Source organism: Dama dama, chromosome 20 (assembly GCF_033118175.1).
Source record: "Dama dama isolate Ldn47 chromosome 20, ASM3311817v1, whole genome shotgun sequence".
Taxonomy (NCBI): Eukaryota; Metazoa; Chordata; class Mammalia; order Artiodactyla; family Cervidae; genus Dama; species Dama dama.
In genome coordinates, this window is record NC_083700.1 from 42,019,581 (window position 1) to 42,044,596 (window position 25,016).

The 25,016-nt window shown below is 38.3% G+C and overlaps 1 long non-coding RNA gene across 3 annotated transcripts in view; it reads right to left on the reverse strand.

The window, feature by feature from the left end:
- Window positions 1-25,016, reverse strand: part of LOC133040223 (uncharacterized) — a 235,311-nt gene that overhangs the window by 146,349 nt on the left and 63,946 nt on the right. For all 3 annotated transcript variants that reach the window (XR_009688925.1, XR_009688923.1, XR_009688924.1), the window contains exon 2: window positions 9,076-9,198. This is a non-coding gene — a long non-coding RNA (uncharacterized LOC133040223). The remainder of the gene's footprint in view (window positions 1-9,075; window positions 9,199-25,016) is intronic.

Sequence of the window (25,016 nt, forward strand, 5' to 3'; positions counted from 1 at the left end):
TAGACAATGCCAATGGCACCTATTCCACTGCTTACAAGTGGAAGGTGTGAAGGTAAAGATAACAATTTCTATTAGTGTGATGTCTTCCTATAAGGAAAATAAGACTTTATAACTTGAAGGTAGGCAGTAGGAAACACCTATGGATGAAACACACCATCTGCAGGGTACTGACATCACCAGTCAGTTGGTTTTCTGTGAATATGACCTAAGAGGTTTTTTTCCATTCTAGTTGATCATCAGAATCACCTGAAGAGTGTTTTCAGAAGTACGAATTCCCAAGGGAATCTTATAGTCAGCCAGTTTGGGGAAAAGTGAGTTGGAGAATATATTATAATGACTAATACTCTAGAGTTTTTTCACACATTATCTCTTATAAAGCTCATGACAACTCTTACTGTATTGAAAAGAGAACAGAACTTGGAGTCAAAGGACTGGACTTTAGTTCCCACCTTGTCACTTTTTAGAGCACAGAGAACTTAACTTCTGTGATCCTCACTTTCTTCACCTATAAAATAGGAATTAAATGTAGTTATATCTGCCCTACATGCCTACTAGGTCTTTTTTTTTAAACATCAAAGCAAAGCAATAAATGAGAAATAGTGTCATTGTTGAGATGGGTTATGTGTCCTGGGTGTCTTTATTAAACTGTAAAGCTAAATAAAAATGAAAGTTTGGGCATCTGAAGGAAGATATGTAAGTGTCTATATATGTATATGCAAAGATGTGTATGTATGACAATATTAGCGATAATATTAGACAATATTAGCTGGACCAAAAACGCTTTAGATGGTATTAATGGCACTCATTCCTTTTTTTTTTTTTTTTATTTTTGCTTCAAGATTTCCAATTGGTTGAAAGAATTCAGATTGAGTATTAAAAGAAATATCTCAGTTTTAAATCTGAACTCTGGAAGGAAATTCATCTTCTAGAATGAAAGACAATATCTATATAGTAAATTAAAGTATTAGGGCAAGCTCCTGTCATTCTTTAACTTTATATGTTGTCTTGTGAACTATTCTATGAGTGCTTGTGATAAGAAACCATAATGAGATCCTCACCCCTCCTCTATAAAATAACTTTAATTTTGGTTAGTTTTACTTTAATAGTTTTCATTCTTCTAAATCACCACCTAAATTAGATTTTAAAGTAAATGAGAGCACTTAGAAAAGAATAAAATTAAAAAGTCATGTGGTTTTTAATGCATATGCCACAGAAACGGAATTTTTTTCCTACAGATACAGAGTCAGCTTTCACTTATGAGCCTAGATTATGGGTTATAAGACAATTGCAATGGTTATGTGAAATGAGCATATAACTATAATGCCAGTTTTAAGAAGAAAGTGTGTTACTCTTTATCTGGAGAATAAACAGAGACCACTTACAGTACAAGCGTAAAATATCCTATTATTTTCTTAACTCTGGACATTAAAAACTAGAGAACAGGTAGGTAGAAAGAGTAAGGACATAAAAAGGACACACTCTCTGAGACCAAAAGTAATTCACATAAAATGAATAAGAGTCATTGGCACCCAGAAAACATCCCAGAAGCAATTAGGAGACAGTCCATTGAAAAGGTAGTCACTGTAAAATTGGATGTTGACATTGTAAGGATGTTTGGAAGGTATTTCAGTGAGGTAGAAAATGGAAATAGTTGAGTTTGAGGCCAAAGCAGGGGCTACAGAGGAGAATTGAAAGATAATATTTTAGCCGTGTGCTTCAGTCACATCCAATGAAAGACTTTTTTTTAAAAAAATCCAAATTATGAGAAAGACAAAAAAAGGGATTTTTGTCAAGCTAATATACATAAGTCAAAATTATTCCTACATATCCATTCCCTTTGTTGTAAACCTGAATTTCTCAAGCTCTATTTTCTTATGCCATTTGGTTCCTAAGTGAACCCAGCCGCAGAGAAACCTCAACTATAATAGGCAAAAAAAAAATAACTCATGTTGTAAATCAATATGAACTTTCTGAATCCAGAGAGGTCTCTCGAGAGTATGGTTAACATCAATAAAACTCACAGAGATGGATGAAACAGAGGATGCAGAAAAGTCATATAGAGCTAACTATGAAAAAATATGATAATCAAGAAGCACCAGTGTTTATCTGCCTAAAACACACATGCAGTCACATGCACAAATACATGCAAAGAGCACCTTCAAATCTGAGAAGTCTCTGGGAGTAGATCTCAAAATTAGGATTGCTAGATTTAACAAATAATAATACAGGATTCTCAGCTAAATCTGGATTTCAAATAAACAACAAAAATGATTAGTGTAAATATGTAATATTTATATATAAATAAGCCTCATGCAATATTTGGGACATACTTATATTAAATTATCATTTGTTGCCTATCTGAAATTCAAATTTAACTGGGCCTGTTGTATTTTATCTGGCAACCCTACACAGAAGTCTGTGTACTCAAGTTTTGAAAATATACCAAAAATTATAATGCTGTCACTTTAGACAGTCACCTGGCTCCAACAGTCATCACCCTATCACAGACTTCATCACTGATATCATATAATGGTCCTCTGATAGGAAATGAATATCCAGATGATCCTGAATATGAATGTCTAATTTTTAAGATTATTATTAAATGTAAACACAAAATTTTTAAATTCTCATTCTGAGAATCAGAGACCATGGCCTTACACTCCCCCAAGGGAATCCTTGTACCATGGTGTATCATCAGCGTTACGCAAAGAAACAGAGCCCTTGGGAGAGAGTGCTTGTGGAGGTCAGCAAGTTCAAAATCTGCAGGGTAAGCCAGCTGGCTGGAGACCCAAGGAACAATTGCAGTTCAAGTTCAAAGGCTGTCAGCTAGCAGAATTCCCTCTTCTAGGGAGGCCAATCTTTTTCTAACAAAGCCTTCAACTGACTGAATGAGACCTACCCACATTTTGGAAGGCAATCTGCCTTACTCAAAGTCTAATGATTTAAATGCTATCCTCATTTAAAAAGACATCATCACAGAAACATCTAGAGAAAAATGTTTTACCAAATATCTCAGTACAGTGACCTAGCCAAGTTAACACATAAACCTAACTATCACACTCACTTTGCTCTACATAATACTATAGTGCACTACATACCATATATTTCCCACCAGAATCACAGTGACCCTCATCACCTGGTTTCTCTCCTGATGCCCTAATCTATACATTGATTCTCAATCTTTAGTGTGTCTAAGTATCAGCTGAGAAGCTTGTCAATAATGAGATACCTGAGCTTCCCTCATGGTCCAGTTGTTGAGAGTCCTCTTGGCAGAGCAGAGGATGCCAGTTCGATTCCTGGTCCGGGAGGATCCCACATGATTCAAAGCGACAAAGCCTGTGCGTCACAACTACTGAGCCTGCGCTCTGGAGCCCATGCTCTGCAAGGAGAGAAGCTGCTGCAATGAGAAGCCCAAGCACCACAACAAAGACTAGCCTCCACTCACCACAACTAGAGAGAGCCCGTGCAGCAATGAAGACCCTGCCACCAGCATAGCCATAAATAAATAAACAAATGTGTGCTCAGTTATTCAGTCATGTCCAACTCTTTGCAACCCCATAGACTATAGCCCACCAGGCTCCTCTGTCCATGGGACTTTACAAGCAAGAATACTAGAATGAGGTGCCATTTCCTACTCCAGGGGATCTTCCCTACCCAGGGATCAAATCCAGTTCTCCTGCCTGCATCTCTTGCATTGCAGGTACATTCTTCACCACTGAGCCACTGGGAAGGTCCAAATAAATAACATTAAACACACACACACACACACACACTTGACATCTTTTAAAAAAATGAGATATCTGAGACACCACTTCCAAGATTCCCATATATTAAGTCTGGGGTGAGATCCAGAAGTCAGAATTTTTAATAAGCACCTCTTTGAAAATATCACTATATTGAGTACAACTCAACACAATGTAGAAGTTTCATTAGAGCAAGGTATGTGGCAGAGTCTTACACATCACAGTTGAGTCAATGAGGTTCCATGTTCTTCAAATTTATATCTGCAGAATCTATAGTTCTTTATTCAACTGAGCATTCCACATGTAAAAAATATTCAGCAAGAACACCAGTGAGAATCCCTACTCCATCCTCTCTACTAGCTCAATCTCTTTCTAGCCTAGCTTAAAGCGTGTCTGGACTATAAGTGTCCAGTAGGTTTGTCCCAGGAGAGAGGGACTCAAATTATTCTTGATTTGAAGTCCTACACAAAGATCCTGAGTGGTAGGAGTCATTGACCAAAACAACAAACTCAGGTAAGACCCGTAATTTTTGGACAAGCAACATCAAGTTTCTGAATTCAGGCTTATTTCTTTATGGTTCCTCTATCCTTTAACAAGACTTCATCTGCCTCATGTTTATGATGGTAATGCATCTCAGAACCAAGAAGATAATGAGTTTTCACACGAGAATTCTGATGGTGACAATAGTGACATGTATTAGAGACTGTAACAGGTCTGAGATTTTAACCTACTTGCAGACGAACAAGTTTCATGGATGTTGGTGAAGACTTGAGTAACCTGGTTCAGAGACAGAGGACCTCATGGCACATGGGGCAGCAGGCATGAGTATTATTAGCATATTTACATTCGTTCCACTTGGCCCTAAGTCCCACAAAAGTGATATGGATGGGCCCGGATGAATGTGCAGATATACAGAGAGCTGTCTTTTTTTTCTGATTGCACTGGGTCTTCATTGCTACACAGGCTTTCTCCAGTTGGAGAGATCGAGGGCTACTCTCTCGTTGAGGTGTGGTGGCTTCTCCTGAGAGCTCAACCACAGGTGCACAAGCTTGCAGCCTGTCAGCTCAGTATTTGTGGCACACAGGCTTAGTTGCTCTGTGGCATGTGGAATTGTCTCAGACCAGGGATCGAACCCATGTTCCATGCATTAGTAGGCAGATTCTTATTCACTGTATCACCAGGGAACTCTGAGAGTTGCATTTTAAAAGAAGAACCCTAAACTTAGGGCTCCAAAGCCTTTTCTAATGGGCAGTAAGTGTATTTTTCCTTTGCTCCAGAGAGAGACACTATCTCTGTGTTCCAATGCAGGATACGTGATAGACACAGGTTCAATCCCTGGGTCAGGAAGATCCCCTGGAGGAAGGCACAGCAACCCAATCCAGTATTCTTGCCTGGAAAATCCCATGGATAGAGGAGCCTGGTGGGCCACAGTCCATGGAGCCGCAAAGAATTGGACATGACTGAGCATGCACGTACGCACGCACATGCCACCTTAATTACATCCATAAAGGCCCCATCTCCAAATGCAGTCACACTGGAGGTTGGGGCTTCAGCATATAACTTTGTGGGAGAGGACACATTCAGTCCATGATACCAACCTATCTCTTTCTACCAAGAGTCAACTCAGTAGGATTCATATAAACATACTAATATAAAAGAATTGGCTGTGTTCTTCAACATGAGACCAATTCTAACACTTTGTCATTCCTGCTTCTAGCAATGTGGGAACTCAGAGAAGTAGAGTGGCCTAGAGTTCATGTAGCTTGTCATCTCCGGTCACTTAGTGGTGACTCCCTGGAGCACTATGCTGAGAGCTCAACTACGGGGTCGTGATCTGTGGTCACACCTGCCAGGACTATGGCCACATATTTGCATATACCTACCATGGACATAAAGGACTCTTAACAAAGACATGAATACTTATGCCATTACCCTAGTCTATTCATCCAATGTAATTCTTTTATTATTGTTTTCATCAGCAAAAATAATGGGGATAAGTTAGGTAAGTTACTTCTTCCCTTGCAAAAATACACAACCACTAAATATATGATAGGCACTAAATATATGATAGGCTTTTATTAGGTGATGTAGAAAGATGTTTGTGATGGATTTATTATGTGAAAAAGTAAATTTCTAACTACATAAAATATGATCACATTTTTAAAATATGAAATATTGAGAAAGTATTTACAAATGTAAACAACACAAATCAAAGTTACCTTCCTTCCTCGTCTCTTTATTTTTCCTGTCTTCTAATCCTTCCTGGGAGGAGTTTTGACTTTTGTTATGCCATTATTGTTGTTGTTAAAGTCATTTTTTTATTCCATTTTATTTTGTTTGTGTCTTTTTAAGATAGGAAAAAAAGAGACAGAATCTGTTAACCTAGTAAGGTACTGGATTTATGCTATACAAGGCATCAATATAACCAAAGTGGGGTGTTTTTTTTTTTGCCCTGTAAATGTTAACTCTGTATAAAGTTCCTTCTAAAATAGATCAGGATGAAAGGTGCTTGACCACCTCTCCAGGAGGAGCAGTCAATCAAACCAATAACCTAGGAGAGAGAGAAAGAAGATAAAAAATTCTAAGATACAAGAAGAAAGCCAAAGACATGGGAGCAGCCTAAGTGTGGATCAAAAGATGAATGGATAAAAATGTGCACGTGCATAAAGGGATAAAGATGTACACAGTGGGATACTACTCAGCCATAAAAAAGAAGGAAATTTTACTATTTGCAGCAATAAAGCTGAAACTGGAGGGCATCTTGCTAAGTGAAATAAGTCAGACAGAGAAAGGCAATTACTATATGATATCACTTACATGTGGAATCTGAAAAATACAACATACTATTGAATATTACAAAAAAAAAGAAGCAAACTCACAGACACAGAGGACAAACTAGTGGTTAACAGTGGGGAGAAGTAAAAGAAGAGGGAAAATATAGGGGTAAGGGATGAACCCCTGGAGTAGGAAATGGCAACCCACTTCAATAATCTTGCCTGGAAAATTCCATGGACAGAAGGGTCTGGCAGGCTACAATCCATGGGGTCTCAAGAGTTGGACACAACTGAGTGACTTTCACATTCAGGGGATGAACAGATACAAGTATCAAATACAAAATAAACTACAATGATTTATTATACACCACAAGGGATAAAGCCAATATTTTATATTAACTATAAATAGGGTATAGCTTTTAAAATTGTAAATGACTATATTATAGACCTGTAACATATAATACTGTACAGAATCTATACTGTAATAAAATTTAAAAAATGGAATTTTAAAGAACAGAAAAAAAGGAGGCAAGGAGGCCAGAGAAAGTCCATCGGAGGCAAACCTGGATGGACTGACACATAATCCCAAAAAGAAGCAGAGGATCTTCCTGTTGCCCCTCCAAACTCTGGATGTGTCCTGAACATCTAGCAGTGATGGTTTCTTAACATACCTCAAACTTAATAAACTTCAAGACACACTGACATAACTAAAGGGTCTGTGTGTGTGTTTTAAAATGTCTGAAAAAAATGTCAGAGGGAATATATACCACACTGTTAACAGTAGTTATCCAAGAGTGGTGAGATTATGCATAGTTTTTATTATTTTCATTTGTCTCTATTTTCTAACCTTTCTGTACAACAAGGATAGAGAGTTTTGAGTAAAGATTTTTAAAATTACAGCTATGATTTTAAGAGAAAGAGAGAAAGCCTGCAAGGGAGATTCAGACAAAGAAGAAACTCTGATATACTCTGCATGTTCCTTTCTGCACAGCAAGCAATAAAACATGTTATATACTTCTAGAAACTACAAAGCTAGAAGGGATTGGTGATAGAGTCCCTCACCTTCCTTGTGCAGGTGAAAGAACTCGGGCCTAGAGGTGTCTAGCAATGCACCCAGTAAAAAGTAACAGCAGAAAGTGGGGAAATAGTTTAGATTTATTCACTCTTAACCCAGTACTTTTATTAGGTACCTGGAGAAGCAGTATCATTACAGTTTAAAGTTCTACAGTGTCTCTAATTAGGTCCAAAGATAAAAAATAAAAATGTGAGGGTTTTTTGGCCAACAGCAAAAGAATGGAATCAGCAAAGCTTGAAGGTATTACTCCAATCAATTTGGAGACACCTTCCAGTCAGTAGACAGTCTCCCAGGATGTGTTGAGTGGATATGCATCTATAACATGCCCCTCTTTTAGTTGAGTGCTAATCTCTACACTGTATTCTCATCCTTTATAATACTCTATCCTAAGGGAAACCTGTCTTGGGATTGCATGACCAGTGACCTTCTTATCCCATCTCAACAGAGTGAAAAAGGTACGGTGGAAATCAACACAACATTGTAAAGCAATTACCCTAAAATTGGAAGAAAAAAAAAAGGTGAAAGAACATTATTATTAAAATCCATAGCTTTCCTCAGTGTCATATTTTTAAAATGTACCTAACTGACACAGAGATGACATTTTTATCTCTTTTATATTTATGAATAGAGCTTTAAAGAAATTTTTACACTCATGCATGCCTCCAACCTGCCTCAGGTAAAATGAATGTGATAGTGTATACAAAGTTCTTAGAGTTCCCTAGACACGGACATCAGAAGCAAACAGCAGTCGCCTTGCCCTCATGAAAAGTTATCTACTGAGCCTGGCAAGACGCTGAACCATAAAGTAACTTTCCTGTATTTCTCAATGAGATCTAACCCTATTTGTATTTCTCAAATAGGTACAGAAATCGAAACCAGGAACCAGTAGTTTGGGGGAGAATCAAATGCCAAAATTGTTCAGCAGTGTGGGTAAAAATTGAGGTGAGAGGTACAAAGAGGAAGCTCTCCGAAAGCAGAGAGTATAATTAAGTCAACCTTCAAATTTAACTTCTTTCGTTCCCACGTAGATTTGTCTTTCCCATAGGCCTGCAGATGGTGCCTCGAGGGTGGCTGTCACTGATCTCTGAAGAGTGAGACTGGAACTGAAACCCACAAGCCTCGCACCTGTGGGGTCAGCTTCATTCATAGTCTTGACCCTTGCTGATTTCCAAGATCTCCCCCAATAAATGTCATGCCCACAAGAAACACTTGGAATGCCTACTCCTCTTTAGTAGTCCAGCTTTAAGTCTTGCTCAAAGTTGATTTAGGGCAGATATTTTAAGTCAGAATTCTATTTAGTGAAACCTGAGATGGATACTTCCTGAAAGACACATCTCATCCAGGAAAGGAGAGTTTAACTATTACCTTACAACTTGGGCTTCAAGTAACATCTTTTGTTGTTTTAAATGACTTAAATTGCCACAAAATCATTGTTCTACCCTTCCTCAGACAGCGTCCATCACCTTGATTTTCCCATTTTTACCTGGATTCCATAGAAAGCTTGCAGCGGACACACAGGTAAGGTCAGGTAGAGGTCTTATCCCACGTAAATCACCATTTTCCACCATAGGAGCTGTCCCCATGTACAGAAGAAATCTGGAGAATCCTGTGAATAGTGAAAATATTAGATCCCATCAGTGGTGGGTAGAGGAAAGCTGTGAAGTAGAGGTAGAAATACCAGGAATAACTAAAAAGAAAAAGGACACTGAGGTTTGTCCCCAATACTTATCCTCATTTTACAGAATAAAAAAACCTAGGCACACAGAGGTTAACCTGGCCAAATGATACAACTAAATTATAAAGATTCCTATAAATACTTTTTCAATATGTGAATCACATTGTAAATCTTTTGAAACATTAATATTACTAAGTAATTATCATTCAAACAATTTAGGAACATATGCTTTAAGAAATAAGGAATTGATCTTTTTCAAGAAGGTTTTGGGCTGGCAGTGAATCCAGGTGACGATTTTATACTATTTGAGAACGGCAGCTCTCTGCACAGTAGAAATAGTCTTTACTCACAAGATAAACTTGCTTCCAGGGCAAAAAAGAATGTTTTATTTCAACTCCAAATACTTCGGAGTACCTACTGCAAACTTATCCCCCTGCTGAGCTGGTAGGCCACAGAAATATGTCCATACTCTCTTTTTTCAAAATTCTGTAAGTCTAATAAGGGTGGAGAGAGAACCAACTCTAACGTATGTATGTGCTCAGTCGCTCAGTCGTGTCTGACTCTTTGCGACCCCATGGAATGTAGCCCGCCAGGCTCCTCTGTCCGTGGGATTCTGCAGGCAAGAATACTGGAGTGGTAGCCATTGCCTTCCCCAGGGAATCTTCTAGACCCAGGGATTGAACCCGCGTCTCCTGTATTGCAGGCGGATTCTTTACTGTCTGAGGCACCAGGGGCTTCCCTGATGGCAAATTCTAACATAACGCAGAGTAAAGAAGTGGCCAAACAGAGCTACAAATGAGGAGCATGTGAGACCCAGAGGAAGTAACAAGATGACCAAAGAAATTTTAGAACTGTTTGTCCAACATTCACTTTTCAGCCACAACCACAGACTTAAACACCCGTCTCCTCCTCCACCCACCAAAACAAGAGTCAGCTATCATTACAGGATTGAGTCCAAGAGAAATTTGGCCCCTAGATGGTGCTAACACAGTGAAAATAATTAGAGGACATTCTTGAAGGTTTCCTGGAGGAAGGACAAAGTAAAGCAAGGTAGGGCTTGGTGGTGTCTGGCAGAAGAGAGAATGGTTCAGGCCTGTTGGATACCAATAGGAAATGTCAATTTAAAAGAAGGAGAGGGGAAAACAAACGAAAAGCTGCCTGGCCAAAACCTGGTTTAAGCCATTTGATCCAGAGATAAATGGAGATAGACTAAAACCATCAGAACGAGCAAAATGAAAAACCTAAACAGCACAATGGGGCTTCCCAGGTGGCACTAGTAGTAAAAAACCTGCCTGCCAGTGTAGGAGACATAAGAGACATGGGTTCGATCCCTGGGTCAGGAAGATCCCCAGGAGAAGGGCATGGCAACCCACTCCAGTATTCCTGCCTGGAGAATCCCCATGGACTGAGGAACCTGGCGGGCTAGAGTTCATGGGGCCACAAATAGTTGGACATGATTTAGCACACAAACAGCATGATGCTCTCATCAGCAGCAGTTTTCTGAGAGCTTACTATTTGTAGACTGTTATGCTTCTTGCTAAGACTGCAAGGCAGACAGAATTCATCCTTTGCACCAAAAGAACATACAATGTAGTTAGGGACACAGGAAATGCCAAATGAGAGTTATATGAGAAGTAAGTGCTTTGGGACACAGAGGACAAAGTAATCAGAGACCCAGAGGCCAAGAGGCAAGCGAGAAAGGGTCTATGGCAAAGGAGGATGAGACAGCTGGGACTCAAGAGAGAAGCAGGGATATGGGACACTTTATAGTAAAAGTTTAAAAAGAGCAATTTGAGATTGTATCAAGCTGCTGTAAAGATACTCAAGTGAAGCATAATATTCTGTGGTACAGAACACGTCCACCCACAAACTGAAACCATTTGAGCCCCAGTGACTTCTGATGTGAAGTTGGCAATCATGTCCTCAACTAGTTAGAGGGTTGTTGTTCGGTCAGTAAGCCCTGTCTGACTCTTTGTGACCCCATGGACTGCAGCACGCCAGGCTTCCCTGTCCTCCACTATCTCCCAGAGTTTGCTCAAGTTCATGTGCATTGAGTCAGTGATGCTATCCAACCACCTTATCCTCTGCAGCCCTCTTCACTGACGGTATGAACACTCTAAAAATAAAAAATCAGTTCCCTTATGCTAACCATATTTACTCCAACATGGCCAAGAGGCAAGCCATGCTTTGAGGCTGAGGAATGATGCCTCTAATACAACTGGCACAATTAATTAGCAGCATCTTCTGTGGAGATGTTTATCTATAAACCGTGCATTTCTGTGTTTAATTATTCAGATGTTTACATTTATATATATGATAACTTTCAGAGAGTAGTTTATACCTCACATGGCATGGGGGTGGTCTTGTACTTTAAAAATGTGAAATGAATCTCTTTTGTTTAGAAAGTGCAGTGGAAAAATGATTATGCTTGTTTGGAAAGTGCTTTATTTATGCAAATATGCATCATACTTATGCAGTAAATAATTAATTTACTTCCTAATGCAACCCAGATTCAATCATCTCCCAAATATCTCTTCCTTTTGAAGAACCAAATGTATTTCATGCTTTACATTCAAAACACAAATAAAATATCTACAAAAAATTCAAACCACTGTTTATTATTATTATTATTATTATTTTAGTACTGCTGTGCTTGGCAGGAAAAATGTTATAGAATGTTATATGGGCAGAGGCCATGTGCAATATTATCTGACCAGAGAGAACAATTGACATGGGAGATTTCTGGGACTGGATATAGGAAATGCAAATTTAAACCTAGAAATTTGGCCTTTCCATGTTCTAATCAACTAGCAATGTTTAGCAAGCTTTTCCTGTAAAGGGTCAGAAAGTGAATATTTTTGGTTTTGTGGGTCATACGATCTCTGTCGAAACTAAATAGTGCAAAAGCAACTATAGACCATGCAATTGAAGGGATGGCTGAGTTCCAAAAAACTTCATTTAGGAAAACGTGACTGGGCTACATTTGGCCATAGTATGACCCATGGACTAGGTATTGACATGAATCAGTGATAACAAGCAAGGTTAAACAGTTCTCCTTTACAAGGGCTTGGTATCTGGAGACAATTATACACATGGATGGAACTCTTTGCCTAAGCAAAGAAGAGTCCTAGGGACTTCACATCAACATATCAGAAGAGCTGAAGAAACCAGTACAAGAGATTTACTATAAAGGATTAAAGGTTCTTCTGTCACAAGGTTTAATCATGGATTAGAAGGAGTCTGAATTTTCATTTCAGGGTTTTATCTATTAAAATGCATTTCTTCCTACCTCCACACATCCCGTCCCTCTTGAGATCATCCCATATTTTTTCCTACAAAGGTGCTTTTAGCCTAAAGAAATCTTTAGTGTTGCTATGGCAAAGCTTAATTTCAGCTCCAGACTGGGTTCAAAGCCAATACAGGGGCAAGGTTGACATGCTGAATAACTTCCTTTGTTCTTTGTGTACAATTTAGTTCCTCAATTTCCTACTCTAAAGCATATGAAGTATTTCCATTCCAATTATCTCCACAGGAAGGAGGACTTCCCCCTTCCCTTATTTTATAGTTTCGAGGGGACTGCATATCCCCTGTGAAGATAAAAGATTTTTTAGAGTGGGTCGAGGGTAGGGGGGGAACAACTACCTACAATTAAAGAGTTCTTGATAAATAATTCTTCCCAATATTTTCAGTTGCTGCATTTATTATCCTTTACTCAAAAGAAATCACATGAAGAGTTTGGGAGAATAATGCTAAGATTCTCATTTTAATTTTAATCTAAATCCCTGGAGTCATCGTCCTAAAAACAGAGTCTAAACTTTCTGAAGGGGCTACTCATCTTGCTCCCCACCACGCCCTCTGCTTCCTATTGTTTCTCTGTCATTTCCCATACATTCTGTTGAGCAAATCAATCCTTCATCAGGAAGGCAGCCTCATTCATAGTGTCCGGGAAAGGATCTTTATCGCACACTCAGACAATGGCAACCTTCCCAATCACCTCTCCATTTCTGCCTTCTTGTCCCTTCTTAGAGCTTCAGTTCCATAATCTAGTATTGAACAGGCAGCAGAGTGAAAGGATATGGAGGAGCGCTGTGAGAGAGATGCCCTTAAGAGTCTGAGATACTTGCCAATGAGTGAGAGAAGTGAAATCTCCTACGTTCTAGCGCATTAGAATGATGTCAGGGAAAGCTCAAACTCGCAAGACTGAATCAGGAAAGATTTGAGATTGCACCTATATCACAAAGCAGTGTTGAAAGGTTAACAGATGCCCAAGTGGTCAATTTAGATTAAAACACAGCTGTGATGACAGACATTCGATACAGAAGTCAATAGACCTGGGCTGATTGAAGTGACTAGCACATAAGGACTGAATCTTAATGAAATCCTTTTCTGCCCCCACAGAATTTTATATATAGAGAGACAATATTTATATATACATCCACAAATATTTTATATATACAGGCAAATGTAGTTAAGCATGTATACATGTAAATAAAATGATTACACTGTGTTTTAAAAACCAGACAATATTTTTAAATGGTCTAAAGTATTCTCCCAAATTATTAACAGTATCTAGGGGCTTCTCCAGTGGTTCAGACAGTAAAGAATCCACCTGCCAATGCAGGAGACACAGGAGGCATAGGTTTGATCTCCGGGTTGGGAAGATCCCCTGGAGACAGAACAGTATCTAGGAGTGATTTTTATCATGATATATTTCTATATTTTCAAATGTTCTTTAATAAGTGTAACTTTTATAATTAAAAAATAAATAGTGGTAAAAAGCTATCTTCTTCATTCCCTTTCTTAAAAAAATAAAATGGGCTCTCAAAAATGTCTCCTAAGTTACCTCTGAGAAAAGACTATCAACAGTAAAAGAATTACAAACAAGCACCTGTGCTTCCATGGGAGTGGGATGCCCCAAATCCTTAATCCTGGACCCATCTTATGCCTTAGAGGAAGAGAGAAAAGGTGGAATAGAGGATATAAAATAAGGTAAAAGTCCTAAAATAGAGGAGGGATTAATAAGCAGGCAGGAGGACTTCCTTAGTGGTCGCATGATTAAGACTTTGTCTTTCTAATGAAGGTGGTGTGGGTTAGATCCCTAGTCAGGGAACTAAGATCCTATAAGCCTCCTGGCCAACTAATCAAAAAGTATGTAAAGCAGAAGCAAAATTACAACAAATTCAATAAAGACTTTAAAAGTAATCACATTTTAAAGAAAACGTCTTTAAAAGGGGGGCATGGTAGGTGAAGAGTGGTTTCAGGAAAGCAGGTGGGACCCACAGACCCTGTGAAGGGCCAGGTGGTGGTGGCAGTTTAGTTGCTCAGCCGTGTCCAGCTCTTTTGACCCCATGGACTGTAGCCCGCCAGGCTCCTCTGTCCATGGGATTCTCCAGGCAAGAATACTGGAGTGGGTTGCCATTTCCTTCTCCAGAGAAGGGCCAGACGAGACAAAGCTCTGCCCGAGTGACGGGAAGGGAGGATGAGTCTTTCCTTTTGTCTTCAAATTTTATATTTATTCATGAACAGTGTAATAAACTTTTATCAGTATAATTCTCCCCACCCAGTTGTCCTTGTCTTATATCTCACTTCACATATATTTTTAACATACATACATATATTTTATGTTTAACATACAAACATATATGTATTTTTAACCCCAAATTTATTTTGGCATTAAACAGTATAAATCTTTGAAAGAAATTTGTGTATGTGTATAAATAAAAGCAGAAACAAAGAAAACTCTCAGCATAAAGTTCTATATCCAGCCAAATATCCTTCAAAAACCAAGGTGAAATAAAGACATTTACAGAAAGGCCAGCCAAGTAAATTTGTCACCATCAGTGCAGAGACACATGAAATAATAAAGTGAGTTGCTTAGACAGAAGGAGAACGATGTCAGAAAAACTCCAGACCTATAGAAAGGAAGATAGAGCTCCCAGAGCAGATATGAATAAATACATAAACATAAAAAGTAGGATGTGTCTTTTCTGAAAACTTTTTGTTTTATATTGGAGTATAGCTGAGAAGGGGGTGGCAGAGGATGAGATGATTAGATAACATCACCAACTCAATGGACACGAATTTGAGCAAACTCCAGGAGAGGGTGGAGGACAGAGGAGCCTAGTATGCTACAGTCCATGGAGTCTCAAAGAGTCAGACATGACTTAGTGACTGAACCAGCAACAACAATAACCATTTAACAGTGCTGTGATAGTTTCAGGTGAATAGCAAAGGATGGAGCCATGCATATGTTAATCAAGGGAGGATGTGTCTGGAGGCTGCACATCCACGCTCCTAATTCCCCTCTTCTTCCCTGCCCTCCAGCCCAGGGCTCCTCCCTCTCATCCAGTGCCTCAGATTCTCTGCTGACTCACCACCTTAAAGACCTGGTGAACTTTGCAGAAGGACTTTTATCTTCTGTGGGTTAACCCTATCCAGTGGTATTTGCACATTGACAAGAGGAAAACCCCTTCTGTGACTAAAACCAAAAGAATGAAGAACATTGTGAGAAAAGTCACAAGTTAAAAAAGATGAAAGGGGCACTTTCCTGGTATTCCAGTGGTTAAGACTTCACCTTTCAATGCGGGGTGTATGGGTTCAATCCCTAGTCAGGGAGCTATGACCCCACTTGCCTCCCAGTCAAAAACACTAAAACATAAAACAGAAGCAATATTGCAACAAATTCAATGAAGACTTTTTTAAAAAAGAAGAAATGAAGAATTTGGGGAAGGAAGTATTTCTTCCTCTAGGAATACGTTCCTCCCTCCTACCCACACACCTCCACTAAAGTGGTGTAGTTCATGCACCTGACCCTACCTCATCCTAGCAAACTAGGATAACTCCTTAAATTCAATTGCCTCAGTTTAATCATCCATAGAATGGGCATAGTAGGAGCATATTCCTCACATATTTGACTATGGGGATTAAATGAACTAATCCATGCAAAGTACTTAGAGTCCACCACATAGCACACAGACAATAAATGTTAGCAATAATTATTGTCACAACATACACACAATACACAGTTTCTGCATTCCAAGGGAAATGAGAATCTTTGAGAATGGGACCCATGTCTGGGTTATCTTTGAGCCTAGTTGACATTAGGGGTTCCACGAATATTGACTAATTTCATATACTAGTGAAGTCCAGTATCACATATAAGAGAACTAAAATGTACATCCAAACACATCTCCCTAGACTTTTGAATGAATAAAAATAATATTTTTACCAGGTAGTAACATTATTACATTTAGTGAAGTCTTATATTGTCCAATGTTCCTATTTAATCCTCATGGCTAGTGGTACTTTTATTAACTCCATTTTATACACCCCCTAAAAAAATGAAGCTCAGAAAGGAAAATTATCATGAGTTCATACAGACATAGGGTGCAAACTCAGGCCCATTTGGCTCATAACTGTGTTATGCAAACTTTTCTCTAAAGAGCTGGACCCAGATTTATACACAGAAAACTAGAGGGAGAAATCGTGTTCATACACAAATTCCTTACCAGCTCTGTTATTTATGTTTTCCCAATCTAACTTTGTATTTTAATTAAGTAGTGGATTTGAAGGATATGTTCTGCATAAGTCTTATTGCTAAGAACCTCGGAGGAAAGAAAGAGGTCAGCAAATTTTAGTAGTTCTGTTTTGAGCAATGCTGGTGACAGAGGGGAAGAAATCAATAAAGAAAACTGCATTCGGAAAGAAACATTGGGCTAATGGTAAATCAGAATGTTCTCTGCGAAACTAGACAAAACTGGATCTATTTCAGCCTTTCCTAAGCTTAATTCTTTGAAATCCATGTGCCAGAATTCAAGGGGAAATAATACATATTGATGTGGGTGAGAGAAGAGATTTAAAGCATTTCCTGTATATTTGAGTCTGTACACAAGAACTTCAGTTCTTGCCTTTTTTAACGGCAGCCTCTATGCTGGGAGAGTGCAGATGTGCCCAGCATGGAGGAAATAGCTTGTAGAAAAGTTCTACCAGCAAGGCACTGGGGAACTGAGATGATGACGGTGACACCCAAGAAAGGCCACAGTCATCTGGAAGTATTTGAAATGTCCTAGAAAAGTGATGGGCCTCTGCTCTGGTCAGAAACCTTATTTGATTGTGATTGCTGCAGCAACACTCTATTAGATGCTATGGTATGTGTGATAGGATTGCATGTGTTATTTTGTGTGTGAGGGGGCAGAGATTGTGTTGTGGTGTGTTTGTGATGGTGATTTGTGATTCTGTGGTGTGTGTGTGTGTGTGTGTAGAAATACAGTGAGAATCTATATAAAAGACAGAAAGAAAATACACCTCTGCTCAGCAAGGGGAAAAGCAAAAGAATGATACAGCAAAAGATCAACAATGACCAGCAGTGCCCTAACAAGCTGGATGGGCCAAAGCTGGAAGCAGGGACAGAGCAAAAGGTTAGAGGCTCCCCAAAGCAAAGGATAGAGCCTTCTCCTGAAGAAAACACAACTAGATCTACGTTTGGAAAGAGGAAAAAAACAGTTCTTATGTAAAGTATAGTAAAATTAGATACTGGTTTTTGCCTATCAGTTTGACAAATATTAAGAAGACTGACAATATCCAGTTTGGGCAAAGATGTGGGAGGTGTATGCTTTCGTACACATCCAGTGGGAATGTATTTAGGATATTTCTGGAGGGCCACTGGCAACGCGCACTACGGTGTAAATCACACATGCTCTTTGACCCCACAATTCCGCATTGGAGGGATTTCTCAGAGGAAATGAAACATTAGGCATGGAAAAATGGAAGTGAAAATATATTCCTTGTGCATCATATATAACACAGGTAATGCCCATCATTTTAGGTTCTGTGAAATAAATAATAATAATGCAGTTTGAAGAATGAGCTATAGGTCTGTAGATAGCTATGCAGAGAGATGCCCAATATACAGTGCTAAGGTAAAAGAGCTCACAACGAAACAAAAAGGCATATTTTCATTTCCGAGAAACAAAACTATGTTCTCATTTATAGGAAATATCTAGAATGATTTATAACAAACTATTAATCAGGGGTTATGTCTAGGAGATGATGGCATTAGGGGAAGGGGAGAGAATTTCCCTTTCTACATCATACATAATTTTTTCCTCAAAGTATATATTATTTCTACATTTGAGAGGAAATAGCAATAAGGGTGTTGCCATTTAGGAGGGAAGAAAGAGAGATTTTTCTAATATGCTATGGTACAGCAGATTCAGTCCATGTCTCTCCATTTCAGATTTGAGTCCGTGGCCAGACCCCCAGGCTATGTAAGTAAAACACTGAATGACTGACTCCCTAGATTTCTGAATCTGCTTCCCCACCAACAGTGGAAAGCAGTATCACAGCCTGGTATTTCCTATGCAGCCTGCATATCTGTAGCCATCTTGGCAAAACAAAGCTGCTATAGCAGATGAGCAGGGGAAAAGTCCTTTTCTGAGAGCCCAGCTAGTTCTTGCTGACAAATAGAGAGAAAAGAGCTTGGCTGTTTAGGACTTTATAGATGGTTTAATTTACTTCGATGGTAAAAATGAAAGCAAGGACTAAATATGCTCTTACAACAAAATCACCAAAAGGCATTAAGAATGCATGCTATTCAGCATACAAATGTACAGATCACCTTTTTATATTTGGCAATAATGTCTAGATTTCAAAGTGCATGGTAGAATAATGAAACAGTAATCTACTTTCAACAATGCTGGAGCTCTATCCAGTTGTCTGGGGCTTTGTTTTCTGCCAGTGATTTGCTGAAATAGAGCCCTTTATCATTTTCATCATTCATGGCATGTCTTGTTTTCACAAAATACACAATCATACCTCTCCTTGGTGTGAAAGATAGCTATTATTATAAAGGAAAAGACACTTTCCATCTTACAAACCATAAAAGTGTTCATTTGATATCACATTTTTATGAAACTTATTATGAATTTAATATTTTCCTCTTGGCCTAACCATTTTCCAAGTGGGTTTTTTTCTTTTTCATTTTTTATTGATCTTTAATCACTATTGTTTCCTAAAACATTTTACCTTTCTCGGGCTTCTCTCCCATCATTACCTCCTGTTTCCTTGTGATCTATAAACAAAATACTAAGTGTATTAGATTCATGCCATTTAAAGGAATTTCTTTTATAAATTAAGGAATTATATAGTTTAACTCTCTAAATTACCTGTTTTGTAAAATTTCACATTTTTTAAGAGGATACATATGCATTTTTCTTTTCCTTGTTATATCACTATAAAAACTAAGTAAGAAGGAAAAAAGGATATCTTGAGACAATTTGCACATTAATGACAGTTGAATCATGACCCCAAATTCTCAGTTATAAGCAAGATATGTTCACAATTAACGCATGGAAAAATTTTTTAAATCCTGACTACAGAACCTTTCTGTGAAAGAAAACACAGATCTATTGCTGGTGCTAATTTCTCTAAGAAGACTATGGATCAATTCTACTGGTATACAGCTTCTATTTTCTGGGTAACACCAAAGACTTTTTTAATCTTCCCACCATCAACACTTTTTTAATAACTTGAAGGGGGATATGAGGAAGCAGTAAAGCAAAATTAAATAACTATGACCTCATATACAAATGCTGGAATTAAAAGAAAACAGCCAGAAATATAGCCCATATGGTCATTTTTCTTTGTACATGCTCAGATGACAACAGGAAAATATGCAAGGCACATACAGATGGGCAAAGGCAGGTACCAGACAAAGTACACCGCAAACAATTCTGAATTAAATCCAGCTCTGGATTTTGACTGTTGAGTGACCTTGGATGTGGCAAGTAGCAGCTCTCAGCCTCAGACTCCCTCAGTTGCTTGGATTCTTGTTGTAAAAGATCCAAGCACTACAGAGGTTTAAGGAGAACTGGAGTCTTTCTTCATCTATTTTACATTTCTAGCCCCATGTCAGAGAATTGCTAGTGCTTTGAGATGGGTATCTTTTTAATCATTTTTCTATGTCACTGTGTAGGTTATTCCTGCATATATAGAGAGAAAACCTTTTTTCCTCCTATCTCATTAATAGACTCACACAACTTCGGTGACCATGGCAAAAGGCATTATTGCTGCCTGCTATTGGCTGTCCTCCCTGAGTGGAGAGCACACATTGCTTTCTATTGCTATGTGATTTGCAGTATCGCCCAACAGGTACATTTGAGACCATGGAAATTTACACATGCAGTTGGAACTCCCCATCTGGATCTCAGAAAAGTTTGAAACAAAGTGATGTGAAAAATTGGGGACTGTCGTATGAATAAGGATGCTGGTCTCTGAATGAGGGAACCATGCAGAAGAGCCAGTGTTCTATTTACTGTGACTATGTAACTACCCACCAAACCTTAGTGCCTTAAAAACTGAATGTTTCTTCACATGGTTGTGGGATTTGACTGGACCCAGCCGGGCAGTTCCCCCTCTGACTTTCTCACATGGTTGCAGGCAGAGGGTGCTCATTCACTCACATGTCTGGCACCCAGGCTGGGAAGATTGGAACATCTGGGAATCCTCTGATGGTTTTCTCTGTCTCCCTTTGGTCTCTCCACATGGTCTTTCCAGCTTGGTGGTTTTAGAGTATCTGGATGTCTTACATGATAGCTTGGAACTTTCGAGGTGCATATCCCAGGAGAGAGCAAGTCATGCACAAGTTGCATCCTATTTATGGGCTAGCCTCTGATGCCACACAGCATCACTTCTAACTGCACACTTAGTCCAAGTAGTAGTCACTATTCCCCTTCAAAAAAAATTCAAGAGGAGAGAGCACACACCACACCTCTTGAAAAGAAGATTGTCTTAATTCAAGAAGCACATGGTGAATGGAATAAGTATCTAGCCATTTTTAGAAAACAGAACCTGCCATTTTTAGAAAACACAACCTTCCATGGTCAGGTTTAGGAGGCTAGTAAGATGAGATCATGTCAAAATCCCTGGGAGTTAAAAAATACTATAGCCATCATTAAAATAACCACTTCGTTAAATATTTTCACCCAACCTACTGGTAAGAATTTGAGATGATTCCTATTAAATTGAGTTATAATTATGCTTTTCTTTGTCACTAGGGGGAAGCATTTTACTCTTTGTGTCACATCAATATGTATGTTAATAAACACTTATGTGAATAAGTTTATTAATTCCTGCTACTCCAAACTTTTTTTGCATAACCTTTTCAGAAGATGATTACTAAAAACATGTGAAGCACAGCATAAATAAGATTAATGGGAAGAACTTATTGTAAATACATCAATAAATTGTTCATAATAAACCTAATTTCCTTATCTGCTGGGGATAAAGATCTAAGAGGAGAAAATAGAACTAGAAATGAAGTTATTTATCCAGAAAGCTGCATGTTTCTGGGGTCTGTGTACTGTTAAAAGCAAAAGATCTCATGGAGAATGGAGCCATATATAAGAAAGTGATCAGGAAGAGATTTTTATCAGCATGTCTGAACTATTCACATCAAATTGATTTCAGCTATTCTGTTAATACAATTCAGAAAACACAAAGAATTATAAAAATGCTCTTGTTTTTAATAATGAAGATAAGAATACCTGAATGAAAATACTACTATGGAATTTACAATTTTATGGGAGCCAATGTGCTAATTCATAGACATAATTTCTAGTTATCAAATGTTCCATCACCTACTGGTTTGTGATACAAAGACTGCTATATTTACTCTCCTAGATTAATGTTAACTGAGCTATATAATGTTTCTTTAATGGATATAGGAAGCCCTTTGCCATCAATTCTGTACAGTTCCTAATGAACAAAATAGTTTTCCCATTGAATGTCAAATCTTAATCTTTATACTGGTATTACACAAGAAGTATATTTTCAAAGGAGGCCAACATCACATTATTTTATTTATGTCTCCATAGCTGAATACTATAAATTAAACATATCACCTACTGGATACCAATAGCATGAAGAGCAAGTTTATTTGGGAATTAGTTTAAGTGCAATGATCTTGAAAAAAAAAGTTCTGAAATCAGTGTGCCAAAATTTCTGGTCAACTTGAAAATTTTGCATGTGCCAGAAACCTAACTCAGTGTCCCTTGAAAAAAGAATGCATTGGCTTAGGTAACTGAAAAAGGAAAAACCTTCCTGTGTGCAGATGTCAGCAACTTGGGTGATGCAGAGTCTCTTTGTCACTATGTATATAAAATGTAGTCTGCTCATCCAGTGTGGTGACTTAAAATAGTGGCTTTCACTTTAAAACACTTTAGCAAGGGAGAAGGGAAGAGAGGGAGCAGGAGAGCAGAGTAGAGAGGAGAGGGAGGAGGGAAAAAAAGAGGCTCATGTATTAAATGTGGCAAACGTGACAATTTTTTAATATGAGTGATAAGTATATATGGATTCATATTCTCCCTGAACTGTAACTTTTTAATTTTTTAAAAATTTAAGTTTTAATTTAAGAAGAATTACACCAAAAAAAGTGAAGGAATTAAATGAGGAAGAAGAAAGTACATGATTAAGGAGACGGGAAATCCCACACAAAAGCAGGTTGAGGTCCCAAGCTGATTCTGTGCAGCAGGCGTGGAGAAAAAAGAAATTGAAGCAGAAGCGTGTATACACCAGAGTGACGACTGATGAAGGATCATGTTACACTGTTTGGGGAAATCTTCTTAAACATGTGCAGTAGATCTAGTAGAGCATTTGGAAAACATTTGTGGGTATATAGGAGATTGTGGGACTGAAAAAAAAAAATAAAGCAGTTTTACATTCCAAGAAAATGTTTTTTAAAATAATAAGGAGAAACAATGATATAATAGTAGATTATTCAGTAAAATATATTTACTTACACCATCATAAGAATGTGAAGACTGAATTTCAACTCCACTAAAACTGTGGTCTTATTATATGCCATAAGTGAGAAAAGGAAGGGAAGAAATTTGGAGGGCGGTGGAGAGCCAAGTCCTCAGCCACCATAAAAAGAAGCCAGTAGAAATGTCGAAAACTTAAGAATCAAGTAGTAATAGTATATTAAGGTTAAAACCAGAGGAGAGAGCAAAAAGAATTAAAAATGTTTCACTCAGGAATGGGAAGAAATAGGACAGAAGATTATCACTTATCATTATTTCATAGCTATGTACATGTATTGACAATATTTTTAAAGTAAGAGTAAAAAAATTTTAAGTTGAAACAGAAAACCTAAAATTTTAGATTTTTGTTTGTTTAATTTATACCTGGAAATATCTAGCTCAGTTTTATCCTTTTCAGGAGGTTTGAAAACGCCAAACACACTAAGCAGAAATGAGTATCTGCCTTTGACCGTGGCAGGAGGCAGTCTCACAGATCACCAGTAAGGTGTCCCTTCTTAGGAAAGAAGCCATTCACTGAGGGCTTTTAATTATCCTCTCCCATGGTGGGGAATGAGGGTAGTCATATTCCAAAAACTTATTCTGATAAATTAATTAGCCAGCTTATAAAATAACTTATAAATCCATGGAAGTCGAAAGGATTTGATTTAGGTCTTAGTGTACTATTCATCACAGGTATGTTTTTCTGAATCCATTTAGGATTTTAATAGCTGTGGAACTGTGGATTCAAATCAAGGGTGGTAGGGTAAATCTTGGTGAGTTAGAGTGTTGAAATAGACACCACATATCTGTTTTATGAGACCAATTAAATGAGCAGCACTACTGCATAACTTAAATACTCTGAGCCTCTGTTTCTTGGTCTTTAATTGCCTTCAAGTTTGAAAATATGATGATTTGGGACTTGGTTCTGATTAGAAATGACCATGTATGTGAGTAGAAAATAGCAGGCTGTTTTTTGTTTTTATTTTGTTTTCATTTTGAATTTTAGGCCTGTTGTCTCATGTTTGTTGGGAATTATAAATGTTCAGAGTTCATGAAAAGAATATGTTATATATGTAATAAACCTCAGCACAAGCAAGATAAGAGCTAGAAAGGATTCTTTTGAAGCCAAAAGTAGCAGAATATCATGTCCTTTAAATTTCAGATACATTTTGACATGAAGACACTCAACACACACACACACACACAACCTAAAAGGACAAGAGAAAATAATGGCTCTGTGAGAAAGGCTATTTGATCACTTGAACAGATAAGGCCAAAACATTCACTTACTCTCTTTCCCAGAGTCCGTCTACTTGGCCTTGTGCTGCAAGGACTCAGGAAAAAATATTATCCCTTCTCTTGGGTATGACCAGACAGATGCAGAAAAATAAAATAAGTCAACAAAATGAGAAACGGTGCCAGGCTTTGGGGCCACACTGAAAATAGCTCCAGGCTTTATGGTCTCTTTTGAAGCTGAGAAGTTTTCCTCATTTTTCCTGACTATCCTCTTCCACCTCTTCTAATATCCCTCTCCTAAGTCAGTACAAACATGTCCATCCATCACTCTAAGTGTCCATGAGCATCCATTGCAGAGTCCTGGAGAGTGTAGCAGGAGGACATGTGTGGCATTATGAATGTGGATGGGACCTGTAACCAAACAGGCAGTAAACCACTTCCCAAAGAATCTCTGTATCTGCTCACTTGTCACCAGCACCACCCGGAGCAGTCTTTTTCTCTCTGCTCTTAGGTTCCCAATCCTTCTCATCTTTTCCTTTGCTATTCCTCCCACTGATGCCTTTCTTGATTCATGTCAACTGGGATAGAAAACTAGGAAGAGAGTCTCCCCCATTCCAGAAGAGACAGGTCTAGTGGGTCAAACCAAATATAACCCTACTGGGAATGGGAAATAGGAGGAAATCACAGAAGAGCTACTATTTATTGATTGCTTACCTA